General features: G+C 47.9%; 1 pseudogene; it reads left to right on the forward strand.

The window, feature by feature from the left end:
* The first annotated feature begins 348 nt into the window (after positions 1–348).
* LOC136455530 (exocyst complex component EXO70A1-like) lies at positions 349–22,082 on the forward strand (annotated as a pseudogene).
* The last annotated feature ends 2,068 nt before the right edge of the window (positions 22,083–24,150 follow it).

Genomic DNA, 24,150 nt, shown 5'->3' on the forward strand with positions numbered 1-24,150 from the left:
ACTGTCCAACCATATTTCTGTACCCAGGCGACACAATTGTCAATGCTGTCCAACGAAGCAGCGTTCTGGCTTCACTGAGTCTAGAGGTCAGGGGCCAGGACGTTCTCAGTGGCTTTTGTGGAGGTAACATAAACTTGTCCATTCTGAAAATGTTTCTTTAGTGTATATGCGTTTGGGTAATGTACTAACTTTAACGGTCTATTTATGCAGAAGGTGAAGAAGAGCTACAAGAAGCTAGCTCAGAAGCTGAGCTGCATGAACACTCCTTATGAGGAACCGCCACTTCCGGTGCGGTCGGGTGGCACGTCTTCAGCCTCTTTGAGGACACGAGCCGGCTCTTCTCAGCCGATGACTTTGGCGCGGTCGGGTGCCACTTCCGTGGTGCGTACACCACCACATCATAGCATTAGGAAGGGCCCTGCAACCGAGGATGATAAGGACGACGATGACGACGACCCCCCGGGCTTCCGCAGACAGCACGACCAGTGGGACGATTGGTCGCAGCACGAGATCGGCATGTCTCAGCTAGGTGGTGCCCCGCTTAGTACCCAATGAGCCTCACAGGTAATATCAAAGATAGTTTATTTAAATACGTAGGCTCCATGAACCAACGATCATAAAGAATTATAAGTAATCGTGCGTATCATATACTTGCAGGGTACGAGCCGTACGCACCGTCGACGTGACCATACCCATGTTGGCTACACTCCCAATGTGTTGCCAACAAATCCGAAGAGACAGAGGCGTCCGAAGGATCCTTACACTCCTGGGTCTTAGTTTGTTAGGTCAAACGAATATTGGTGTTCGAAACTTGCGGGGTTATTTGGTTATGTTATGTCAAACTTATATCAAAACAATGAAAATATTATGTGACAGCTTGTCAACTTGCGCACGAACTTTATTTATCTGTTTCATATTCGTTTCTTTGCGTCGCGGCAGCACTGCCGGCAAGATTAAGTACCAACTAGTTCGGGAACCGGCAGTCCCGGCGTATCTCGACGTCGGTGGCAATTTTTCATAATCGATTAGTTAAATTGGTGGTTAACCGTATTATGAAAGACGAAAAACAAATCATTGGCTTATCAAATTCTCTATTCGGCCATGAAAAAAATCAACAAATGACAGAAACAAATCTACTATTGATTTTACGTCAAGCAATACTTAGAATAACTCCCACTATCGGCGCGATGCGTTCGGATTAAACCGTTCAGGTACCGTCGGCCGGGCGGCGGGCGCGGCGGCCAGGCGGGCTTGTTGCTCAGGCAGGCGAGACTGGGCGCGGTATTTATTCGGCTCTGCCACGCCACGGATCAAGGCGCGGCACTGCCGCGCTAAGGTCGGTGGCGCAGCAAGAGCTGCCACGTCAACGGTCACCGAAACCGATCGTCGCCATGTCAAACCTCTGCCGCGCCACCATGCATGGCTTGGCATGAGCATTTAGCCGCGCCAGGGCAATAGACGCCGCCAAAAGTGTTAGTTTAAAAAAAAACTTGCAGCGTTAGATTTAAAATTAGTTATCGAAAAGTGTTAAAATAAAAAAAAACGTTATGGACACTATGCTTGCAAGGAATGACGTCGGATTCTAGTAGTACACTTTGCTACTTGGTGGTTGCAGAGTAGGAAATGGATTGACAAGTCGGGGTGTAAGGGCTTCGATTGTCTTGTCATCTTGGTGGCTTGGTTACTCTAGAAGAACAGAAATCGATGAGTATTTGAGTGGATTTATGACATGTTTGATACAGAGGCTAATTGCGCTAGCTAAAAATTAGTTTTAGTCCTCTAAATTAGAAGGCTAATTTTTTAGTCAAGTCTTTAACTAGTTGTTAGCCAACTAGCCACTCAACTTCAACTAATTTAGCTAACTTTTAGTTCAACTAGTAATTAGCCTTAACTCATCCAAACAAGCCCTTAGTACACAGCTAGTACCATGTCATTGAAGGTCAAGGATGAAGCTAGGTGGGTTCAAGCTACCATAGGTTGCAATCGCTTTCTGTTGGGTTCAAAATGAGTAATTTCGTTACTAGTCGTAGGTTATATTTCGTTTACTTAAGTGTAATTACCCGGTTGTGCTTGGTGCTAACTGAGTTGGTCTAGCTTGGGCACGTGTGTGATCGTTTTTCTCGTCTCTTGTCTTAACGAAATATGTGCTCATGCATGTTCGGAAAAACAGGCTCGCTAGTGCTCGGCCATCCGAACACCCGCGCCTATAGGCCGTTTCGCGCGCCATTTCACTGAACGTCATCGGTATCGAGAAGACGGGGAGGGGGAGGGGGCAACGGATGCCTAGCCGACGCCGGGAGAAGAAGGATACATTGAGGCGAGACAGCAGAATGCGAGGATGGAGATGCAACACCCGATCTACTTTTAAAACATCCAGATGCAACACTTGCAACATACATCTAAAGACAGATAAAACACTTACTTGAAACATGCATCAGAAACACTTGCAAAACACCTAAAAACTATTATTAAAAACATATGCAACATCCAGATAAAACACTTGCAATATATGTGATAAACATATGCAACATCTAAATAAACACACTTGCAATATACGTCTGGAAAAACAGATGAAACATTAGGAACAAAAGCTTGCAACATACGTGTACAACCACTGCAACATATGCAATATCCCGATCTACTTTTGCAACATCTATATGAAACACTTGTAACATACCTCTGAAACATTTTAAAACATACATCTAAAACGCATGAAACATACGGAGCTCGACACCGGCGTGGAGCTCGATGCCACAGAGTGGCGCGGAGATCACCGGTGTGAAGCTCATCGGTGGCACGAACCTCGGCAATTGTGGCAGAACCGTCTAATCTAATGTCTCCTAGGAGTGCTCGTCTTCCATTAGACACTAAGCACTTAAGGGAGAACACTAAATTACACAGTTATGCCAGGCACACCACAGGAGAGAACCCGAAAATTCACATTTTTCCACCAGGATCACAAATGAGAGAATAAAGCTTACATCATTCTTAACCATTTCTTACATCACTTTTAATACAACATCAGAGTATAATATTTGTTGTTATAACAGCGGAATATAATCAAATTATCAGAGTTATGAATAATTTAAATTGACAGCGGAATATAACCATGTGATCAGAATTACAGCAGAAATAAACAACTATTCATGGCATGATGAAGCATTGATAAGTAACTAGGACAATAGATTATAAAACTTTCATTTATAAAAATATTTAGTAAGAATTATAAATAAAGACTATAATCACAGTGTGAAGGAATCCTCTCTGAGCCCACTAAGAGGAATCCACATAAAGGGTCAGCTCTAGCATCCACCTGTCACCTGCAACAGGGGGAATAAAACCCTTAGTACTCAAATATACTCAGCAAGACTTACCCGACAGGAGGAAAGAAAAGACTTCAAGGATATGCAAGGCTATCTGGCTGGTGGGTTTATTGCATTTGTAGGAGCATTACTAAAAGTGTGTCCTTATATTCGATTTTTATTAGCAGTGCATTAGTGAAGGGTCGAGATGGCGACTAGAGGGGGGATGAATAGTCTTTTCTAAAACTTAATCACGTCGGCTAACCGATACAAATGCGGAATTTAAACTAACGGTCTAGCCAAGACTACATCCCACTATATATGTTCACTAGCACCTTGTAAAGATAACAATTAAGCAATAAAGGTGCCAGGCTAGCTAGAGCTCTCCTAAACAATTCTAGAAGCAAGGTTACACAAACCTATGCCACTAGTACTTTAAGTGACAAGGGAGCTCCTACACATGCTAGTAAGCAAAAGCACAAAGCTAACTAAGCTCACTAGCAATGCTCAATAACAAGGCAACCAATGCCTAATTAGAGAGCGCAAATACTTAGCTACACAAACTAAGCAATGTGACTAACAAGGTTACTAAAACCAAATTAGCCACGCAAGGGAGCTACTTCTATGCTACACAAGCAAGAAGGTAATTAGCAAGCTACACAAGCTATCTAATTACAAGAGCAACAACACAAGCTTAATGTATATGAAAGTAAACGCAAGCTTGTGTAACGGGGATGCAAACCAACGGGAAGAACAAGGTTGACACGATGATTTTTCTCCCGAGGTTCACGTGTTTGCCAACACGCTAGTCCCCGTTGTGTCGACCGCTCACTTGGTGGTTCGGTGGCTAATTAGCATCACCCGCTAAGCCCGCACGTCGGGCGCCGCAAGAACCTACCCCTTGAGTGAGGGTAGCTCAATGACACACTTTACTAAAGTTGCTCTTCGCGACTCCCGCGGGGCGAGCACAATGCCCCTCACAAGCTCTTCTCTGGAGCGCCGCACAAGCTTCTTGCGGGCTTCGACGGAGACCGCCACCAAGCCGTCTAGGAGGTGGCAACCTCCAAGAGTAACAAGCACCACCGGCTTGCAACTCGATCACCTAGTGCCATTCGATGCAACCTCACGATGCAATCGCACTAGAATCGCTCACTCACACAATCGAATGATCACTATCAAGTATGTGTGTGATGGAGGGCTCCTAAGCACTCACAAGCATGGACACTAAGTCCCTTGAGGTGCTCCTCACCAGCCATGGCCGAGGGCCACTTCTATTTATAGCCCCAAGGGCTAAACTAGCCGTTATCCCTTCACTGGGCAACGGTCGGGTCGACCGGACGCTCCGGTCGTATTGACCGGACGCTGGACCTCAGCGTCCGGTCGCCCATAGACGACCACGTGTCCCGGTTCCAATGGTCACTTGACATGACCAGACGCAGCAGCTTCAACTGACCGGACGCTGGACCCTCAGCGTCCGGTCGTTTCCAGTAAGCTCCCGAGCATGACCGGACGCGTCCGGTCGAACGCGATCGGACACAGCCAGCGTTCGGTCACACTCCAGCGACTGCTACACTCCACGTTAGCGCGATCGGATGCAGCCTGTCAGCGTCCGGTGCATTCAGATCCAGCGTCCGGTCAGTTGACCGACGCCAGCATCTTCTCCATTCTCTTCACCCTTGCTCAAGTGTGCTAACCATAAGAATTTGCATCCGGCGCAATAGAAAATAGGCATTCCATTTTCCCGAAAGCGCCGAATCCCGCCCCTGCAAACACCACCTTCTTTGTAAATGTGCCAACACCACCAAGTGTACACCACCATGTGTATGTGTGTTAGCATTTTCACAATCATTTCCCAAAGGATGTTAGCCACTCAACTTGCCACGTCACTCGATCCTAGCGACAATATAAAGTTAGATCACTCGAGTAGCACTAGATGACCGATATGCAAATAAGTTTGCCCCTCTTGATAGTACGACCATCTATCCTAAACCCGGTCATAAACTTCTCTACACATCTATGACCGGTGAAATGAAATGCCCTAGGTTATACCTTTGCCTTGCGCATTCTATTCCATCTCCTTCAATGTCGATGCAACACATGCACCAACACGATCAACAATGATATGATCCACTTCATATCATCACATGATCATATTGGTTCATCGATCTTGACTCTACTTGCTCTTCACCGTTGCCATCGTCCATCGGCGCCAAGTCTTGCTCAAGCTTCACCGCCACGCGGTCCATCACTCCAAAGCCTTCAACTTACCATTCACGCTTGCAACCGGTCCATCAAGCCAAGTCTTGTCTTGATCTTCTCCACCTTGATCACATGACTCAATGTCATGTTTCATGTGCATTTAAGCTCCTTCATCATCACATGTGTGAGCTTTGCAACATCTCCAAGCCATTTTCACCTTCATGGCATATGTTGCTCACACACATGTACCTGTGGACTAATCACCTGTGTATCTCACATAAACATAATTAGTCCACCTAAGTTGTCACTCAATTACCAAAACCAAACAAGGACCTTTCAATTAGTTCATTAACTAACCATTCTATGTAAGCACATGTGCTACCTTCAAGCGGGTGGTAAGCAATTAGATTTTCTTTTCCATCTTTCATCTTCCAGTTCTTACTACGATGTTAAACCATAGACAAGCCATACCGGATTGCTCGGTGATTCACGAATCAATGCCCCCAGCTGGGTACCCCGAAAACACATGCCCCGCTTGTACCCAGGCACAAACAGGACCAACCCACTACCCTCTTGTCATGGGGTCTAGGCCCCCATCCAAACTGGGACTCCAAGCCCCCGCCCCTAAGTCCCAGACTCAGTGCGGTGCAAGGACCTCCTAACCCAAAAATTACCATGACAGTCGGTCCAGAAAGAGCCAGAACCATGACAAGAGACTAACAAGTCTTCCAAGCACCCATACCCAAGTATGGACTCAGGATAATAAGTCTGTGACTTGCCTAGAGCCTTATGCAATGGCCGGTCTTTAACCGACATGGATAGGGAAAGTAGTGTAACCAGGCTATGTCCCGTTGGCCGTAGGACACAACCTCTTACACCCACCAATACCCAAACCATATCCTTGTCCGGTCACCATTTTCCTTTTCACCGTTTATATTTTTTCCAAGTGATAATATTACAGTAATATAATTTCTATCTCTCGCTAGTGATAGACAATCACTCGACTTCTACTGGAGTCTTGTAGTATAGCAATCTATACGATCCTGTCATACTAGTAAGACTCATAGGATGAAGATATATATATGTAAGTGAGTTTCATTCAACTCCTAAAAACATAATACACAAATATAATTTAAAGTACAGAAAAGTAGAGGTTTTCCACCGGGGCTTGCCTGGGTAAGATTTAATTAGAAGTCAGTTTTTCATCATGGCGACACGATCTCCAAAAGTACCATTCTCCAGTAACTCCTGATGACTCCGCGATCCATCGACGTCCCTATTATGATATGCAATGTGATGCAATGTAAAGATGTAATTAATCAACTGCAATTGTGACTCGTAGAAATACGATTTACACCTTTCAAGTTAATGAGCTAGTTCTAACGACAACCGTACTTAGACTACGTATCCACGTCGTCAGTTAAGATATTATTTTTCAACAAATATTTTAGTTATACAAACCCAAGTTGTTTCTTTATTTCGTTCTATCGATTTACTCATTATTCGAAATAGGGCATCATTATCTATCTAGCAAACTAATTATTATGGAGCTACAAAAATTATAGTGAGTACCTAATATTGCTAGGAGCCCACTGTAAAAATTTTAGATCCAACACTATTACTAATTTATCACAACAATTCCTATAAGTTTATATTTTTACAATATTAAGTATCTTAAATTAATTATATAGCTTCCAAGAATATTATCAAACAATGTGAACAAAATATTCTAACAGGTAGATCATAATTTTACGAGACTAACAAAATTGGTTTCATAATTTTTGTACAACTACGCAAATTTATATCGATTTTACAAGTTTATTTCCGAAACTAAATTAGCTAAATATTTTAAAAACAAAAGGCCAGTGGCCATCAAATCAGCTCAGCGGATGCGCGGCCTAGTCGCACAGCGCATGCCCCAAGCGGGCGAGCACGGCCCAACGCGGCACAGCGGCCTAGCAGCCCCTAGCGGGCGCGCGACCCAAGCGGCAGACGGACGACCCACAAGCGCGCCCGACCGGCTGCCCAAGCGGAAAGCAGCAACGCGCGGACGGCCCAAGCGAGAGGCAGGCCACAGCCCAGCAATCCAGCCCACGCGGTCTGGCGATGGCACATTTGCGAAGAGGCCCCTAAACTTCTAACAAATCATCCAACAGTACATCAGCACTATTCACTTGGGTCACGTATTTTGCACCGAGAACCCTGTACAAAATTTTTACTTGGATTCATACCCTTCTCTTCATCCTCAAAAGCAGAGGACAGGCAGCGGAGCACCGGCCGGCGGCAGGAACGGCTCATCTAGGTTGCTGCGGGCACGATGGCCAGTGAAGCAAGCTCCTCGGCACCGGCGGGCATAGCGTGCGCCGACTCGCCGAGGCCAGCAGCTGGAGGCGAGCAACTATGGTTGGCCGACAGCCAGGCGGTTGCGCCTAGCGCGGACGATGGCGGAGGAGGCGCCGTGGAGCCAGCAGGGCAGCGCTGCGGGCACGGGCATGGCCAAGGAGCAGCGGGCCTAGCGCGGGACTGGGTACGCGTGCGCTCGCGCGGGGAAGGCCGGCACCAGACGGCGCGGTGCGACGGGTAGCGGCGGATGATGGCGCTACGGTTGTGGCGCTGTGGGGATGTGAAGGGGCTAGGGAAGGAGCGCAAAAGGGACAACGCTCCAGCACGACCGTGGGATCCACGCACTCGCGCACGCGCGAAGGGAAACGATGGGCGGGCGACGTCGGCGGTCACGGACCTGGCGGGTGGTTGGCACATGCACAACAACGACGGAGGTGGAGCAGCGCGGCAAGACAGGAGGGGCAGCGCAGAGGGCGCGACAACGGGGATGAGGCGGCGCGGACGATGGTAGAGCGCCGGCACGGCCGCGGCGCGTGGACCGCGGAGGAGGCGCTCGGAAGAGGCAATGCCGTGAAGTCGGAGGTCCGGCGCGGCCGTAGGGCACGCGCGCTCACGACGGCGACGGGAGGCGCAGCAACGACGCGGAAGGTGCAACGGCGGCGGAGCAGAGAGCTTCGCAGGGCTCGACGTTCGGGCTGGCAACAGCGGCGCGGCCATGGCGTGTGCTACGGTTGCTGCAGCATGAAAGAGGCAGCGAAGAGGAAAAAGGAGGGGGAAAGAAGCAAGTCTGGCCTAGGCCTGGCAGAGGCAGACAAAACAATTAAAGCAGGCAGAGACCAGCAAGGCAGAATGAGGCAGAGGCGTGGGAACTCGGTGACTTGGAGCTTTGTTCGCCAGCCACGGAGACAGCAGAGGCAGGCAAGGACTAGCGGAGGCAGACAAAAGAAATCAAGGCGGACAAAGACGAGCAAGGCAGATAGAGGCAACAGAGGCATTCATGGTGCCGCAGAGTGAAGCGACGGAACAAGCAGACAAACGGTGGCGCTTAGCGAGACGTGGCATGACAGGGCCATGCGCTTCCATTAATAATTTCGGACACGATGCAAGCGATGGAGAGAATGACAAGGGCGCAGGCAAAACGACGCGTCAGGGTGCAGAGCCATGACGGGAGACAAGACGGTGCATAATTGCATAGCAAGGCGAGTACGCTGTACGCCGTGCCAGGAAAAGTAAATGAAGCATGTAGAGCTGCTGCGCTATCTCGTTATTACGTGCTTTCACACCAATCACGTTAAATTTATAAGGCGGCCAGACGGGCAGCTGTCGCGGGTACGTTACCAATCATCATAAGGACTGAAACGAGTCTATACGTAAAAACATAAACGCGTCACTAGACCAAAGCTTTTCAGCGTCACTAGACCAAAGCTTTTCATCAGAGCGTGCTTATCAAAATAAACACGTGAGTATATATATTTATATACCTTTAGATATTTCTATCGGTTTACTAATTTAGACAATTAACAACATCTAGGCACAAGGAGATTTTAGCAAAGCTTGAATTTAAATTAGATTAAAAAACTATATATATATCGTTCTATTTATTAATGGATTTTATTTATTTATAAAAAGTTGTTTTTCATGCTTAATCTAGTAGAACAAACCGTTCGCTATTTATTTGCCAGAATTGTTGTCGAAAATTCCTAAATATTTCTACGCACTGAGTAATTTAACTTGGGCGTTTATTTGAGTTCACAAAACGGAGTCACATATAATTCCCTTATCACTTCAAGTATGTTTTAAATAAAAAATCCGAGAAACTCGCTTCGGAAATTTTTCTTAGACCTAAATCGCGGTGCTAAACGAGCTCGTAACACCAGAGGTGTTACAACAATGGCCTCAGATAACTGGATCCCGCCCACGACGCCACGCTTCGCTAGCCCCCGCCGGCCGCCACACCTAGGACTCAGCTCCTAGGTATACCGGTCCAGGCACTAGCCTCTAGCTAGGTCTGGGATGTGAGAATGGATGGGGAAGGAGAACACATTGGGAGGGGCGCGAGCCACTTAACGCTGGGAGACAGCGTCTGGTGTCGGGCTGGGACGGTGGATTGCGATACATGGGCGGTGTGGCGGGGACGCGCCACGCGGGCGGGTCGGGGTCCGTCCGTTCGTCCGCACGCCCTCGACCAAGCATTATCGTCGAAAAAGACGCCTGATTTTTTAATACCATGCTCGGGCCCATTTTATTTTATTTTCCCAATAAATGTGAAGCTAATCCATTGTTGCACATCGTATTCTATTGCAATTAAATCTAGTGTGGCACTAAAACACACATGACGGATCGTCAAGGTAACTTGCAAGAGTTGGAATGGTGGACATGTCCAAGAATGTTGCTTTCATGTCCCCTGCGAAAAAGCCCTGAAAACCGTGGCAACCTATGCTTTCATGAGGGGCCAGCCATACAGAAAAAGCAGGAGAAGGCTGCATATGGAAGCCAACCTACCACAATCTGCAAAGACCAACTCTTGAAACCGCAACCTAATGACGCTCCAAATTAGGTTTTGGACGGTCATTATAGCCAGCCAAGATTACCTAAAAGAGGTGTTTATTAATAGGGAGGAGAGATTTATATATAACTATAGCAGGCATGGCCGGTCTATATATGCAAATGCAAGCAACGAGATGATATATATCACCGCTAGCTATAGCTCCACCCCACAATCTTAGGAGGAGACAAGCCCTTTTTGTTAAATCATCGGCGTCAGATCAGCGTGGAAAACAGAGCAGACCAGGGGTAGAGACCAGAGAGGAGGATACTTGCAAAGGTGGTGAACGTGGGGTTCATGTTACATTGCCTGTGAGAGCGAGAGGTCATGGCGGCCAGCGCTTTGGAGGCGCCGGCATTACTGTCACTGTGCTTTTAATAAGTGGATTGACACGGCCAGCGCCAGCGCCAGCGCCAGCGATTAGGGCACGCATCGATCTCGTCTGATTAGACATGACGTCTCCATGGCTTGAAAAGGAGACCATCCAGGTATAATTATTGGGCCGGAGGCTATAACACGAACATGTCTATGATGACTGTCTATGAGGTTAACATGATCATGATGGTTTAAGGTTTTCATATCCAGCCAATAGGCATGCTGCATGTGTCTGTTTGATGAAGCTATGATTGTTCTCTGCTTCTCTGACTCTCTGTTAGTAAGCCACTAAGCCGGTTCTAGGTTCGTGATTGTTGTTGTTGTTTGACAGCCATCAAAGGATCCAAAACGGCATCTTTTATACTATTTTGGAAGAGTTTTGAGGATCTGTGTGCCTCTGCCATCAACCAAGGATCGGATTGGATCGGAGCAGCACTAGTTTAGCACGTGGTTGCACGAGTTAGCTGTAGCAGCTGTGTGCAGTTGTGCATAGATAGATTAATCAGGCCGCCCTTGCACTACTTTACTTTAATTAATTAGCTCCATCTTCATGCCAATTCACTCTCACGTACATATACAAATGAAACATGAAACAGTGTAACAAACAGATGCAGCAGGCAGCTTGGTGCTTCTTTCCTCAAGAGAGAGGGAAAGAGAATCTAAAGGAACAGGGGAGGAGAAGACTAGTAGCTGTGCTTTTGCTTTGCTGACCTAATTCCTCACGCCCGGACACTGCTTCAGAAACTGTGGGAACGGCAGCAGAAATGCGTGCCTGCATCTGCTCCACCATGCCCGTGCTTATCTGCCTGCAGTGACATGACTTAACTATTGATTAGCGCTAACCACTGCATGCTTTAACAAATGCAGGCTTTAATTTCAGTGGCTCTGACGAATAATACAAGCCTCTGGACTCTGAACCCTTAGCTTGCTTGAAGAGATTATGAAGGTTAATCGAGAGGAATTAATGGATGATGGTTCTATCTTCTATGGATGACGTGGAAAATATATGCGGTGTCTGTAGTACTTGCTTAGACTGCACGATGCGAAATAATCTGTCAAGATGAGAGGAGAGGAACTGTCGTAATTGAAATTGGAAAGACAATGATACGCACCAAAAAAATAAATGGTCGAGGGAGGGTTTGGATAACTTGGGAAAGAAAAAAAAACACAGCCGATCCATCGGTGTTGCTGTGAGGATCATTCACAACTGGCTGATGAAGAATAGTACAAAGCTGCCGCTCCACTTAGTACAAATACAGATACGTCGTACAGACCCGCTTAATGAAGCTGAAAATTAAGCGTTGAACACAAACTACTAATCTATTGTTCCATGTATATTGCCCCGTTCGTTTGGCTGATAAGTCATGGCTGAAAGTCCTGTTGATTGATTTGTTGTGAGAGAAAAATACTATTTGAGTACGGCTTATAAGCCAAACGAACAGGGCGTATATTTCATACGCATCAAACCCAATCATGATAAGGACTAGCTTCCAGACACAAGTAACTAATCAGAAGACTCCACAATTTTTTTGTAGAGTATATGTATAACCTGAAGCTAAGGTGATGACTTCTGACCAGTCCTTGCGATGTGCTAGCTGACACTACCACCACAACCTCTCTCTGATCGGTTCCAACTCACTCATGCAAAGCCATAACATTGTAAAAACACAGGAGGTATACCGTATGCGATCTCCAGACTAGAGTACAGTTCATGTAAAAACACAGCTCCAATTCTATATATATATATGGGAGACATGTTGGGTCTAAGATCTTTCTATGCTTGCATACCAGGACATTTGATATGTTCAATTCAAAACCTGATGCCCTCATATCTAACAGAACGGCTAAACAAATGGAAGACGATGTCAGTCTGAGCATAGAACTGAACCTGCCCCGAATACTTTGGAAGGGTAAATTCTGACAGCAACGGATGATGAAGCTGCAGTACTATTCGGTTGTACGTATCCATGGCTATATAGGCCCATCCGCCCATGTCATGGCTACTCTAGGATAACAATCTTAATTAATGCGACGTCGAGGCAGCGGGGTTAAACCTTAAACATGCGATTAAAATGGCTAAAACAAGAGGCCAAACTTGATCTGCAGCACCTACTACCCTGGAACTGGAAGAAAATAACTGCTGTCCTCGATCTCATTCGTTCCCCCGTTACTTTGGCTGCACCCTTTGTGAATTGTGACATACTGACATGAGCACACTGTGCTCGACATTTCAGTGACGTGGATGTGTGCGCATCTGATGGTGAGAGCACGCGAGAGACGCAGACGCGCATATACACGCACCCGTCGGGGGCGCACCGCCACCGCCATGGTGTCACGTCCCCCTAAAATAATTCAGCGGACGCATCAGGGAGATCGTGACGACCATGATTAGACGAGTGATAACGCGCTCGCTCGATCAGGGGGCTCCGATCCTCATCCTCTGGCGATGAGCTGCTGCTGTTGACGCTGCCTGTTCATGCTGAAATTTGGCTTATTCTGATTTGTTGTGAGAGGAAAACACTGTTAGTTGGCTGATTTGTTCCGTGACGAAGAACGTAACAGATATTATTGGGGCCATCTATCAGTGTGAATGTGTGATGACTTGGATTATTGGCGAGCACGAACAGAACGATGTTTGAAAGAACGACGAGCAACGTAGCTACCTCCATGGTTAGGTCAATGCGGAGCTGTTGATGGAAACAAAGCAAGCACTCTCGATGCTTCAAGAACGCAATGGAAAAAGAAAACCTCAGGATCAGCAGAACGAGCAACTGGTGATTGGTTTCAGTGACACGACCCTTTTTTACTAGCAAGCAAACGGATGATTCAGGATCAGTGCCGGGCTTTGCTGATGGCGGAGAGGAGTTATGAAACTGTTGCCGTACAGTATATGTGATCCTATTGGTCAGCGCCCTGTTTGTTTGGGCTGGTTTGACTTATAAGCCATGGCTGAAAGTATCGTTGGCTGGTTTAGTGTGAGAGAAAAAATTTGTTCGTTGACTAATAAGTTATGGCTTATAAGTCAGATACAAGCAAGTGAACAGGCTGTAGGTTTTTCTTCAGCAGATTCAGGTAGGTGCCAGTACAGCCTCACAAACCAACTGGAGAAAAAACAAATCCCAGACAGATACACGATGGGTGCATCCAAGAAATTCAGTCCATGTGCATGATTTCGTTCTCCTGAACGGAGAGAGAAGAGATGGTAACTATGATTACAAATGCCTCCGCTGCAGGCTTTTATTCTCTGTAAAGAAAAAAAAGGGAAACAGATAAAGGAGCACCCCATGATACCGGCATATCAGCCAGCAGTTCAGCACTGCTCCAATTTTCAGAAAGAAAAAAAAGAGAGAATGATGAAAGTTATTATTACTAGTGAAGTGTGCAGAGATGAATGATTTCACAGTCACAGCTTTGTTTCCCTGACATTTGCACGTTCCAGGAATGGGGACAAACAAACCACACAGTGCTACAGACTATAGTGATGTGCTTATACGAACTACTCTTCATAACCATGCAATGTATGGAAACCATCTATCAGCTGCCCAAAACAAAAAGATAGCTTAAAAAAAGCCAGGAGCTGTTAAATTCGGAGCTGTCAACAACACACGCATTGGGGGTTTGCATTGCATGCAAATGGACGCCTGACTGATCTAAGCAGATGCAGTACACACTGAGCAACTAATTAATCGTCCCCTGATAAGTTAAACAACAAGAGAGTAGAATCACAATACAACAGCAACTGCTGCTAGCTGCTGTAGGTGCAGTGCAGGACCAAGCAAGCAATATAATGCACTACTGTTGGAGCAGCTTGTCGTCTGTTAACTAACCTCGAGTGCTCGATTCAGATCGGTGACGCCAAAAAAGCGCATTGTTAATCCAGAAATGACCAGACGCTTTTTGTACGAAACTGGATTAGGTTCCAGACAGACTCGCAAAGATTAAGGCTTTACAAATCACCGTTGCAGTAGCAACAAACGGGAGAAGCCAAGCGCGTCTGTGACTGGAATTTGACACAGCTCGCTCTGACATCAGGGTTGAGCTGTTAAATTTTGACCGCGTAATCAGAGGGCATCACAAGTCCTGTCCCGAAAGCAACCCCTGCCTGCCAGCAGGTAAAGCGTATACAGTCGGATCGGTGCTGCATCCAGCCCCCTGTCCACGTCGGCCGTAGCATAATTGATGAATATAAAAGCCAGGCTTAGTCACGGAATGAAATGCTAAAATCGATCGATCTCCCGGTTGTGTCAGCAGGACTTATCAGGACCATGTGCCATCTGTCTGCATGTGGCGACTCTGTGTTTTCCATGCTGAACAAGCGTGGAAAAGAACAAGGGCAGCTACCCGTGCATATAGATCCCGGGCCTAATCACCTAACATCACCTACTTCTTGCATCCGAATTCCTAAAACTGTACCACAAATATATACTCGATGTGCTTCGCACATAGTAGTGTATACATATAAATGTCGTGTCTGGAAATGTCTTGTCATTGCAATAATCATGAGTTCGGTGACAGGCTTAATTGTAGATCGCACACGTTGAAATCCTTGCCCAGAACATGCCAATTTTTGAAGTCACAGCACGGAATTGGGTGCCAATTCCTTCTCTGCTTCTTCCTTCCAGCCGTGGAAGTAGTGGCCCGGAGGTATAAATTCTGAAAGCAACCTAGCTGAAGATCGACTATTAGGTGCAGATCATATCGGGCCACAGCAGCACAGATGCTCTCGATCTACTGAAGAACAGAACAGATGCCTGCTCTTGAGTCCTCGCACATACAGACACAGTATCTCCAGAAATTCCCAGCATGGCAGCACTCAACAACTAGCATATATAGGAACAGATACTTTTACAGAAAAAGAGGTTTTCCCTTGTGCATGTTCTCTGATAAGAAACAGTCACTATTCAGTTGGTATGAAAACCGGCTGAAGCTGATTTACTATGAGAAAAAAATACTATAAATTTTAGCTGATAAACCGACCGATAAATTTAAGCCGGCTGAAGCTGATTTACTATGAGAAAAAAAATACTATAAATTTTAGCTGATAAATCGACCGATAAATTTAAGCGATACGTCCTAGACAACAAGAGACGACGGAAGAGACGTCGTTTCCGACAATGGTGACTGTGCACAGGGCACTTTGCAGTTCCCGGACAGCAACCTTATTGGTATTTTTAGCCGTATACGGCCGGGGCCGGTTAGTATCCAGCGAGTCTACCGCTAGTCAGCGGCCGGCAGCTGCTCCGAGCCAGAGTCGACGACGATGTTGGCCCGATCTTCGGAACGGGTGAGCCGATCACTCTTAGGACGTTGCCGACCGCACACTGTAACTAGAGATAAAAGAACGAAGGGAGAACAGAGCGTACACACATAACACAAGCACCAGCGTTGTTCGGAGCTCTGCAGAGGAGATGGCAAAACTAAACTCGCTCTCTTTACTGAGTCGTAGTGGGAAGCTATTCATACAACTCTACTCATCTAATCCTAGTGCACAGGCATGTCAGACTGTCATGCTTCTACAGTGACTAGATGTGACAGCAGGGCGGACTTTGGTGCCTGCCTCTGTTGTGGCTACAGTGCGAAGGGAAGCCGTTCGGCGCCTGCCCCTGTAGCGGCTACAGTCCAACTCGATGGTCTCTGCCGCGCGGTACTTCACCATCTTCGGGAACGACAACCTTCTTTGCTTCCTGGCCAGGCAGCTGTCACACAGCTCGCCTGCGTACTCGATGTGAGGCAGCCCAGTCACCATCTTCTCCAGCCAACCAAGAGCGTCGAAGCTGAGATATCCATACCAGACATGCCACAACCACGGCTCCTCCATGCGCCGTGCAGCCAAGCAGATGGGCTGCTCCACCTTGAGGTCGAGTAGGTACAACCGATTCCAGGATCTCTTCACCTTGCTAAGAAGCCACTGCTCCCGGTCCCTGATCCTGAGGACGCTGTCCTTGATCAGTACCTCACTGCCACGCTTATCTGGCTGGCCAATGATGATGCTTGAACGCAGCTGCGGGATATAATATACATCCGTTAGCGCGCGGTGCTCGTTGTTCTGGCACCTGAAGATGACGGTGCCTCCCCCTGGGATCGCCACCCTTGAGCCGTCACCGAACTTTACCGTGCCGGTCACGTTGCCGTCGAGCTCGGAGAAGGCTTCATTGGAGCCCGTCATGTGGTTGCTGACGCCGGAGTTCAGGCACCACCGCTGCTCCTGTCCATCGCCCACACATCCGAGATGGACTTAGGCGCGCGGTTCGTCGAGGTGGACAGCCTTCAAAGCCTTGCCGTGCCCTTTTACCGTCGTCACCTCTCCCTTCTCCTTGGCCTCAACGTCGTGCAGTGCACAGAACGTCGTCATCAGGAGAGTGGCCTCATCATCATCATCAGCCTACGCCAGATGAGCCTTAACCTTCTTCTCCTGCTTGTAATTTGGGCACTCCTTTGCCCAATGGCCCATCTTCCTATAGCGCCGGTAGGTATTGGGGTCGACCTTCTTCTTCTTCTCCGAAGAAGCCTTGCCGCAGCGCTTGCCATCGCCACCGTGGCTGGAGGAGGCTTCTCCAGACTTCTTCCTTTGGGCAGCCCACTCCTCCTCTGTCAGCAGCAGCTTGCCGCTATCCATCGTTATTGTGGCCTGCTCCATGCACTCGTCCACTGCCCGCAGATGATTTGTCACATCCTCAATGGTGAGGGTGGATAAGTCCAGCATCGTCTCTATAGAAAAAAGCGATCTAGATGTACTTCATCGGTACGGAGTGGAGTTACTTGGAGACCGCCTCTTCTTCACCGATGGTGACGCCGTGGCTCCTCAGCTTGCTGATGAGCGTCTACAGGCGGAGGGAGAAGTCCCCCACCAATTCATCATCCTTGAACTTGAGGTTGGCGTACTCCTGCTTCAGCAGCTGGGCCGTCGCCTTCTTTGCGCGGTTGAAACCGACGCGCATCGCCGCAATGGCCTTCTACGCCTCCTTAGCAGAGCTTTTCGCCCCCAACGGCTCCATGTACTCCACTGACACAGCAGCGAGGATAACCTCCAACGCTGACATATCGTCTTCTTCATTGCTAGTGCCCTTGTCAACAGCATTCCAGAGCCGTCGGGCTCTGAGCATGACCTTCATGGTCACCGCCCACTCGCTATAGTTGGTGCGAGTCAGCGTCGACCAACTAGTGCCGCTGATCTCCCGCATCGTGCGCACAACGACCTCCTATCGTGGTTGGACAGCCACAGCAGCGCCGCTGCTGTCGTCCATCTCCAAACCGTCCGTCATCGCCAATGGTTAGTCCGGCGATGACGCTTGTTCGGCTCCGATACCACTTGTTGGCCTCTGAATCTTCGGAACGGGTGAGCCGACCACTCCTGGGGCATTGCCGACCACAAACTATGGCTAGAGGTAGAAGAAGGGAGAGATAATAGAGCGCACACACACAACACAAGCATCAGCGTTGACCGGAGCTCTATAGTGGAGATGGCAAAACTGAACTCATTCTCTTTACTAAGTCGCAGCGGGAAGCTATTCATACAACTCTCCCCATCTAATCCTAGTGCATAGACATGTCTGGCTGCCATGATGTTACAGTGGTTAGATATGACAGCAGGGCTGACTTTGACGTCTGCCCCTGCTATGGCTAAGTACGATAGTGGAGCCATTTGACGTCTGCCCCTACAGCAGCTACAATACATCCGCAGGAGCCTTTCGGCACCTACCCTGTCGCGCGTTCACAGGCGAGCAGCAGACGAGAGCTCTCCGATCCCGGCAGGCATAGCCATGGTGTCATGTCGGCGTAAAATAATGCGGATTAGCAAGCCGGGACTGATCAAAAAGCGGCGTGGGCTGCATGATTAGGGCGCTCGGGTCGGGTCAACACTGTTGCCGGGTGGGTTAGCGTGCGGGAGAGGGAAAGCACAATCAAAGACAAGATGGCCTGCCGCTAATGTGGCGATTAGCGGAGCAAGACCTGCTAGCCTAATCGCTGTGTCCTTCTGTATGTATTATAGATGGATGGTTGAGCAATTTTTTATAGGCTTCTTTTGTGCAGTGGTGGTGCGGTGCATGCTGCTCGCTGCTGCTACTTCTTGTGTCCGGTGGCGTGTAGCTAGCTTGTATGTGAGTCGTGGACAGTTGGGGCTTATGATGCAGATTATTATGCCTTGCTTGTGGGTTTGGAACGTCCTACGAATCATTGAGGTCTTTCAATCATTCTTTGACTCTGAGAGGCAGGCATCAGGGGATTATTGGAGAAAATATCTGTAGCTTGCGTCATTGGACCTTGATGTTTGGTGTACATGATTAGACTAGGCCATGTTCGTTTCTCTTATAATCCGTCTTTTTTAGTCGAACTAGTATTTTTTTCTCAGTCAGAACAGTGTTTCGGCTTGTTTTTTCAGCGAAGCGAACGGGCCATAGTGGTTTGAAAACTGAAGGTCCACCCAATAAAGAAGTAGCTCTTTCTTAGTTTATGTACACACTCTGCTAAGGGGCGGTCAATGCTATTGTGGAACTCAAACCCTTTTAAAACCACAAGAATGACAACAAGTTTAGGTCTTTAAGTAGCCCATTGGTCTCGGAGATGAAGAAAGAAATAACCCTACTTCACCGCATGGTTTTAGATTAGAGGCACACAGGCGTTACATTATTGTTTTGAAGACAAATCATTGGGAAAAAAAAAGAAAGTGACAGAACAATAATCAGGATCACACGGAATTCTTCAAGATAGATGGGTGTAAAGAAACAGAAGTAAACTGTTACCAAATGGACTAGTATTGGGTGTAGCGATATAACAAAAATAAACAGTGATACCGTTGTCCCACGACTGTAAGATCGATAGCTACTGCTCAGAGAGACACTCACAGATCTAGAAGAAGTTGCTCTCATCAGCCGAGCAGCCTCTTCTTGCAGATGACCTGTCGGTTTATTTTTTGAAAGGGGCATGTCATGGGCAATAATCAAGAAATGAACAAACAGAGAACAGAGCTGTCGGGATTTTACCATGCGGTTTTACTTTTACCATGTGCTTTTGAGCATGTGTTTCTTTTCTGCAATTTTTTGAGATATTTAAAACTTTTATATTACGTACATGATTTACTATGGAATATACTTTGCTAGCATTATATATACTGTACATGAACATGATTTACCGTGAAATATAATTCGCTTGAGCTGCTCAAAGTCCTGCCAAAAGAGTTGGCAGTCTTGATGAATGGGCGGCGATCGCAAGACGGAACCCAAGTCCATCTGGCCATCTCCCTTCTCCGTGCAGCCCATCGTAGCGGCTTGAACCATGCGCTCACTAGCCCAAGCACGTTGGGCTTCCGCTCCACGCCGTACAGTGTCCCCAAGAAGAACAGAACTGCCCTCCTTCGCGGCTTCAAAATTCGGCGCCGGCGGAACGCGAAGCCGCCCAGGCGGCTAGTGGAGCAGGGTGAAGCGGCCGTCCAGTCCAGCCGGCTGCTCCGGCCGCCGGCCGCCGGCCGCCGCTCCGCTCGGCACAATCCAGGATACAATAGAACCTTGCAAACCTGGTATCCCTGGGTTCTTGATCTTGGCTTCCGAATCTGAACGAGGCATGTCCTTGCACCTGTAGCCAGGCCTTGACTTGGCTGCTCACCATAGCAGGCCGGCCTGCACCTCTGTTTTCTCAACTACTAATCATGTCATAGTCCCTGGCCTGCATCACTTTGACGGGCCGTGAGGATTATGCCTCGTACTTTGACATGGTAGCATATTCTATGCAGACTTTGCAGTTTTGCATATATTGATCAAAGGGGATATCAGAATTACCTGAAGGGTCATCATATCTTCATCCAACTCAACAGCGATGCATTGTATCTTCCATATAGCTCCAGTTGCAGCCTACGAGGAGAGGGGAAAAAACAGTGGAGCCAGATGACAAAATGACTCAACGCTAAGTGCCTAGACATGTTGACAAGGGCTCTCCTTGTCAAATGTGTTCTTTCACAGAAACAACCTCTCAAATAGTGGAACCAACGGCCTTCACTTTCAAAGACTTGCCTGGCCTGGATTGTTGGTAAGTAGCTCGATTCAGTGGACACAACAAACTCTGACTTTGTTACAACGCGGAGTCCCTTAACTCAACAAGCTATGAGTTTATTGTCACGCGGAGTCACTAAATTTCCAATGTCACCACTGAACACACCTCTGCCCTCCAAGCAACAAAGTTAAATGCAGCAGCTGCATAAACCAAATAGTGCTGCTCACCCCTAAAGCATGGAGGCATCCCCAATCTCAAGTGGCGCATCTCTTGTGTTCCCCACCAGCACACTCGATTCTTTGACGTCCATATCCGTCAGCAGCTATGTTGGATCTGCCGATGCTGATGCCAACATCTGCAGAAACATCGATCAGACGATCAACCGCATCGGAGCCGGCGATCACAAAGCTGCAGCATGGCAGTGGCACAAGGTGCAGAATGAGATTGACGCCATGGTGCAGGAGATTCACATCAAGGCCGTGGTCCAATGCACACTTGCGTGGTCATACGCACTTTGCCTTGTTGTCTTTGCGGATGAGATCACCAAGCTACAATTGTCGCCTGACAAGCTCTTTGTTGTGCTGCGTCTGCACAAGGTACTCAATGCTGAATTCTTTGCCATATTGCAATGGAATCCTGAAGATTTCAGCATCACAACGTATGAGCTGAGGGAAGCTGCGATCCATATGCTTTGCGAGCTAAAAGTTTTGATTCAGAGCCGTGCTTCCAGGAGCATGCCAAAAGGTGGAGCTGTCGATGAAGTGACTCGGTATGTCATGAATTACGTCAGGCTATTGTTGCATCACCACATCTCTGTCAGTGCTATCGTTGCTCATAACGATGGTAAGGACACGAGCATGGACTCACTGGACCATATTGTGCAAAATCTGATTACCTGCTTAGAATCCATGCTCTTCAGAGCAGCTCAGGTCTATGGCTCTGGAGATTTACAGTGCTTCTTCCTGATGAACAATCTGCATTTCGTTGACAAACAAATGGAGAGTTTGCAGCTGAGTGAGCTATTAGGGCACTCATGGGCACAAGAGCACAGAGAACTCATTGATCGGTATATGGAGACAAATGTAGACTTTTCATGGGGACCTGTGCTTTCATGCCTAAGCACAAGGATCGGCATGCTTGGCTGTTGCTTCAGCCATCCTTCCAACAGTGTCAAGTTTTGCTGCCAGTTCGACACAACTTACTATAACCAGCAGCACTGGAAAGTGGAAGACCCTCAGCGTCGTGAGGTGGTGAGATGAGCGGTGTGCAACAGGGTTATCCCAGCTTATCAGGTGCACTTTGAGAGATCCAGGAAGGTTCGGCAACAGTATTAATGGAGATTTTTGAAGGGTGCACTGGTTAGGAGCAGTAAACAGGTTACAAAGCATCTTTCCAGCACCTGTGAATGTTAGAAACACTAAGTTTTTCATACTTTTGCAAATGCAAGAGCCTTTGAACTCTCATTGTGTGTTTAGAGTTCCAGTGAGAACACTCCCCTGTCGTCCCATTTGTTGGGAACAAAGAGTTACATTTATTTTGAACGAAAAAGAGTTACACTTACAGCACCCAACATTCAGTGCTTGAAGAAGAAAACTGAACTCTGGTCACTGTTATTGCTAGTATATGTTTTCATGCATCAACTACTCTTCTCGTTTTTCAATGAGTCAAACAATTTTAAGTTGTCCAGATTTATAAAAAAAAGTTACTAACATTTATATACCGAATAAATATTATTAGATCAATCATAGAATTTATTTTTATGGTAAATCTATCTAGAGATATAAATGTTGATATCATTTTTTTCATAAAGTTTGACTTGGTTCAAACTTGTAATTGTTATTTTTTTGGGCATAGAGAGTACCTTTTTTGCAAGAAAATCAGCCGCATCAATTAACGAGTAAAATGGCAACACACTGTTTCACCTCCTAGAGAATGGTCATGTAGATGCACGCGAAATCAGTAAGATAGGGGAAAGAGACAATCGAATTCACCGTGATATCGTAATTTCCAGGAATTCAGTGCACCTTACAAAGCCGAATGCTTCATCAGGAATTCAGGACGTGGCCTGCAACCCTGCTTGAACTCGTACGCGCACTCGGGCACTCGGCCACTCAGGTGCGGGTCTGCGGCGGCGAGCACGCCGAGAACGCCAACACCCCGCTCCGTCGCCTCCAAGAGGAGCGTGCGCACGGTCACGGCGGACATCGAAGCGAAGGGAAAGGGGCGGCGCACCACAAGCCCCGCCACACGGCCAGGCCTCTCTCCCTCTTATGCGCTGGCAGCAGTCCGTGCCTCCGTGGTCGAGCGGCGGTGCCGACCAGCGACGGGACCCTCAGCGGCGAGCAGCCGCAGCCGGATTCGGGAGCGGAGGCGGTTTGAGGTTGAATCAAACCAGTCTTTTTCATGTTTGACGCTAAGAATTTTGAACTTTCTTATCTGGTAAAGTCGAATTTTCTTCTGTAAATAGCACTACCGTCTATTTTCACATGTAACGATGTTAGCTTGCAAAATAACGTAAGTGTCCTTATTTGTAGTAGGCGTTTGGAGCACGCACGCATGCTGCTGCTACTTCTGCACGCATGCTGCTGCTGCACACGTTCATCATGACCTTAGGACTCGTTGAAGCTGAGCACGCCGTCACCGTCAAAGTAGTAGGCCAGCTCACTCTCGCTGATGACGGTCGACTCTAGGGAGGAGACGTCGCTGGTGGGCGAGTTGCTACTCCATGCCAGGGTGGTGTCGCCGTCATCGTCGCGGCAGGCACTGCCATTATTCTGAGCGTAGGTCGCTAGTGCCGCAGCATGTGCTGGCCAAGCGTGACCGCGGCGGCCACGCGTTGGATGGCCTTGGTCGACGTACATGGCTGCGGGGGGCAGGTCAAACGGGAGGCGGTCTATTAGCAGCAGCAGCAGCATGTTTATACAGGTCAGTCAATGCATGGCAATCAGCATCGATAGGGGAGACAAGAAATAGCGGAACTGAACAGTGCTCTCCTAGTGTACCATCATCTGGGCGCACCCTGGCCACACCCATAGGTTCTCATGCATGTCGTATATCACCTGTATGCAGTTGCTGAGCTCCTCGAGCGTATAGCCTGCATCCACCGGCACCGCCGTCGAATAGTACAGGGTCGTCCTCGCCAGCAAGGTCGCCGACGCGGCCACGGCGGATGGCAGGAACGCCACACACCTGTAGTCCAGCAACGCTATGTCGGCCAGGTGATGCGCCAGGGCCCTGACCACCTCTTCCTCCTGGCTGTGCTTCATGAAGTGCTCGACGAACGTGTAGGCCGTGGGTCCGCTCAGGCGGTAGCCGAGCACGGCAACCAGCTCGTGCTCCTGGTCGACAGCCTCGCTTCGGGTGCACCCAACATACATGGCGACGTGGTCGGATTTGATCTTC

Source organism: Miscanthus floridulus, chromosome 5 (genome assembly GCF_019320115.1).
Source record: "Miscanthus floridulus cultivar M001 chromosome 5, ASM1932011v1, whole genome shotgun sequence".
NCBI lineage: Eukaryota > Viridiplantae > Streptophyta > Magnoliopsida > Poales > Poaceae > Miscanthus > Miscanthus floridulus.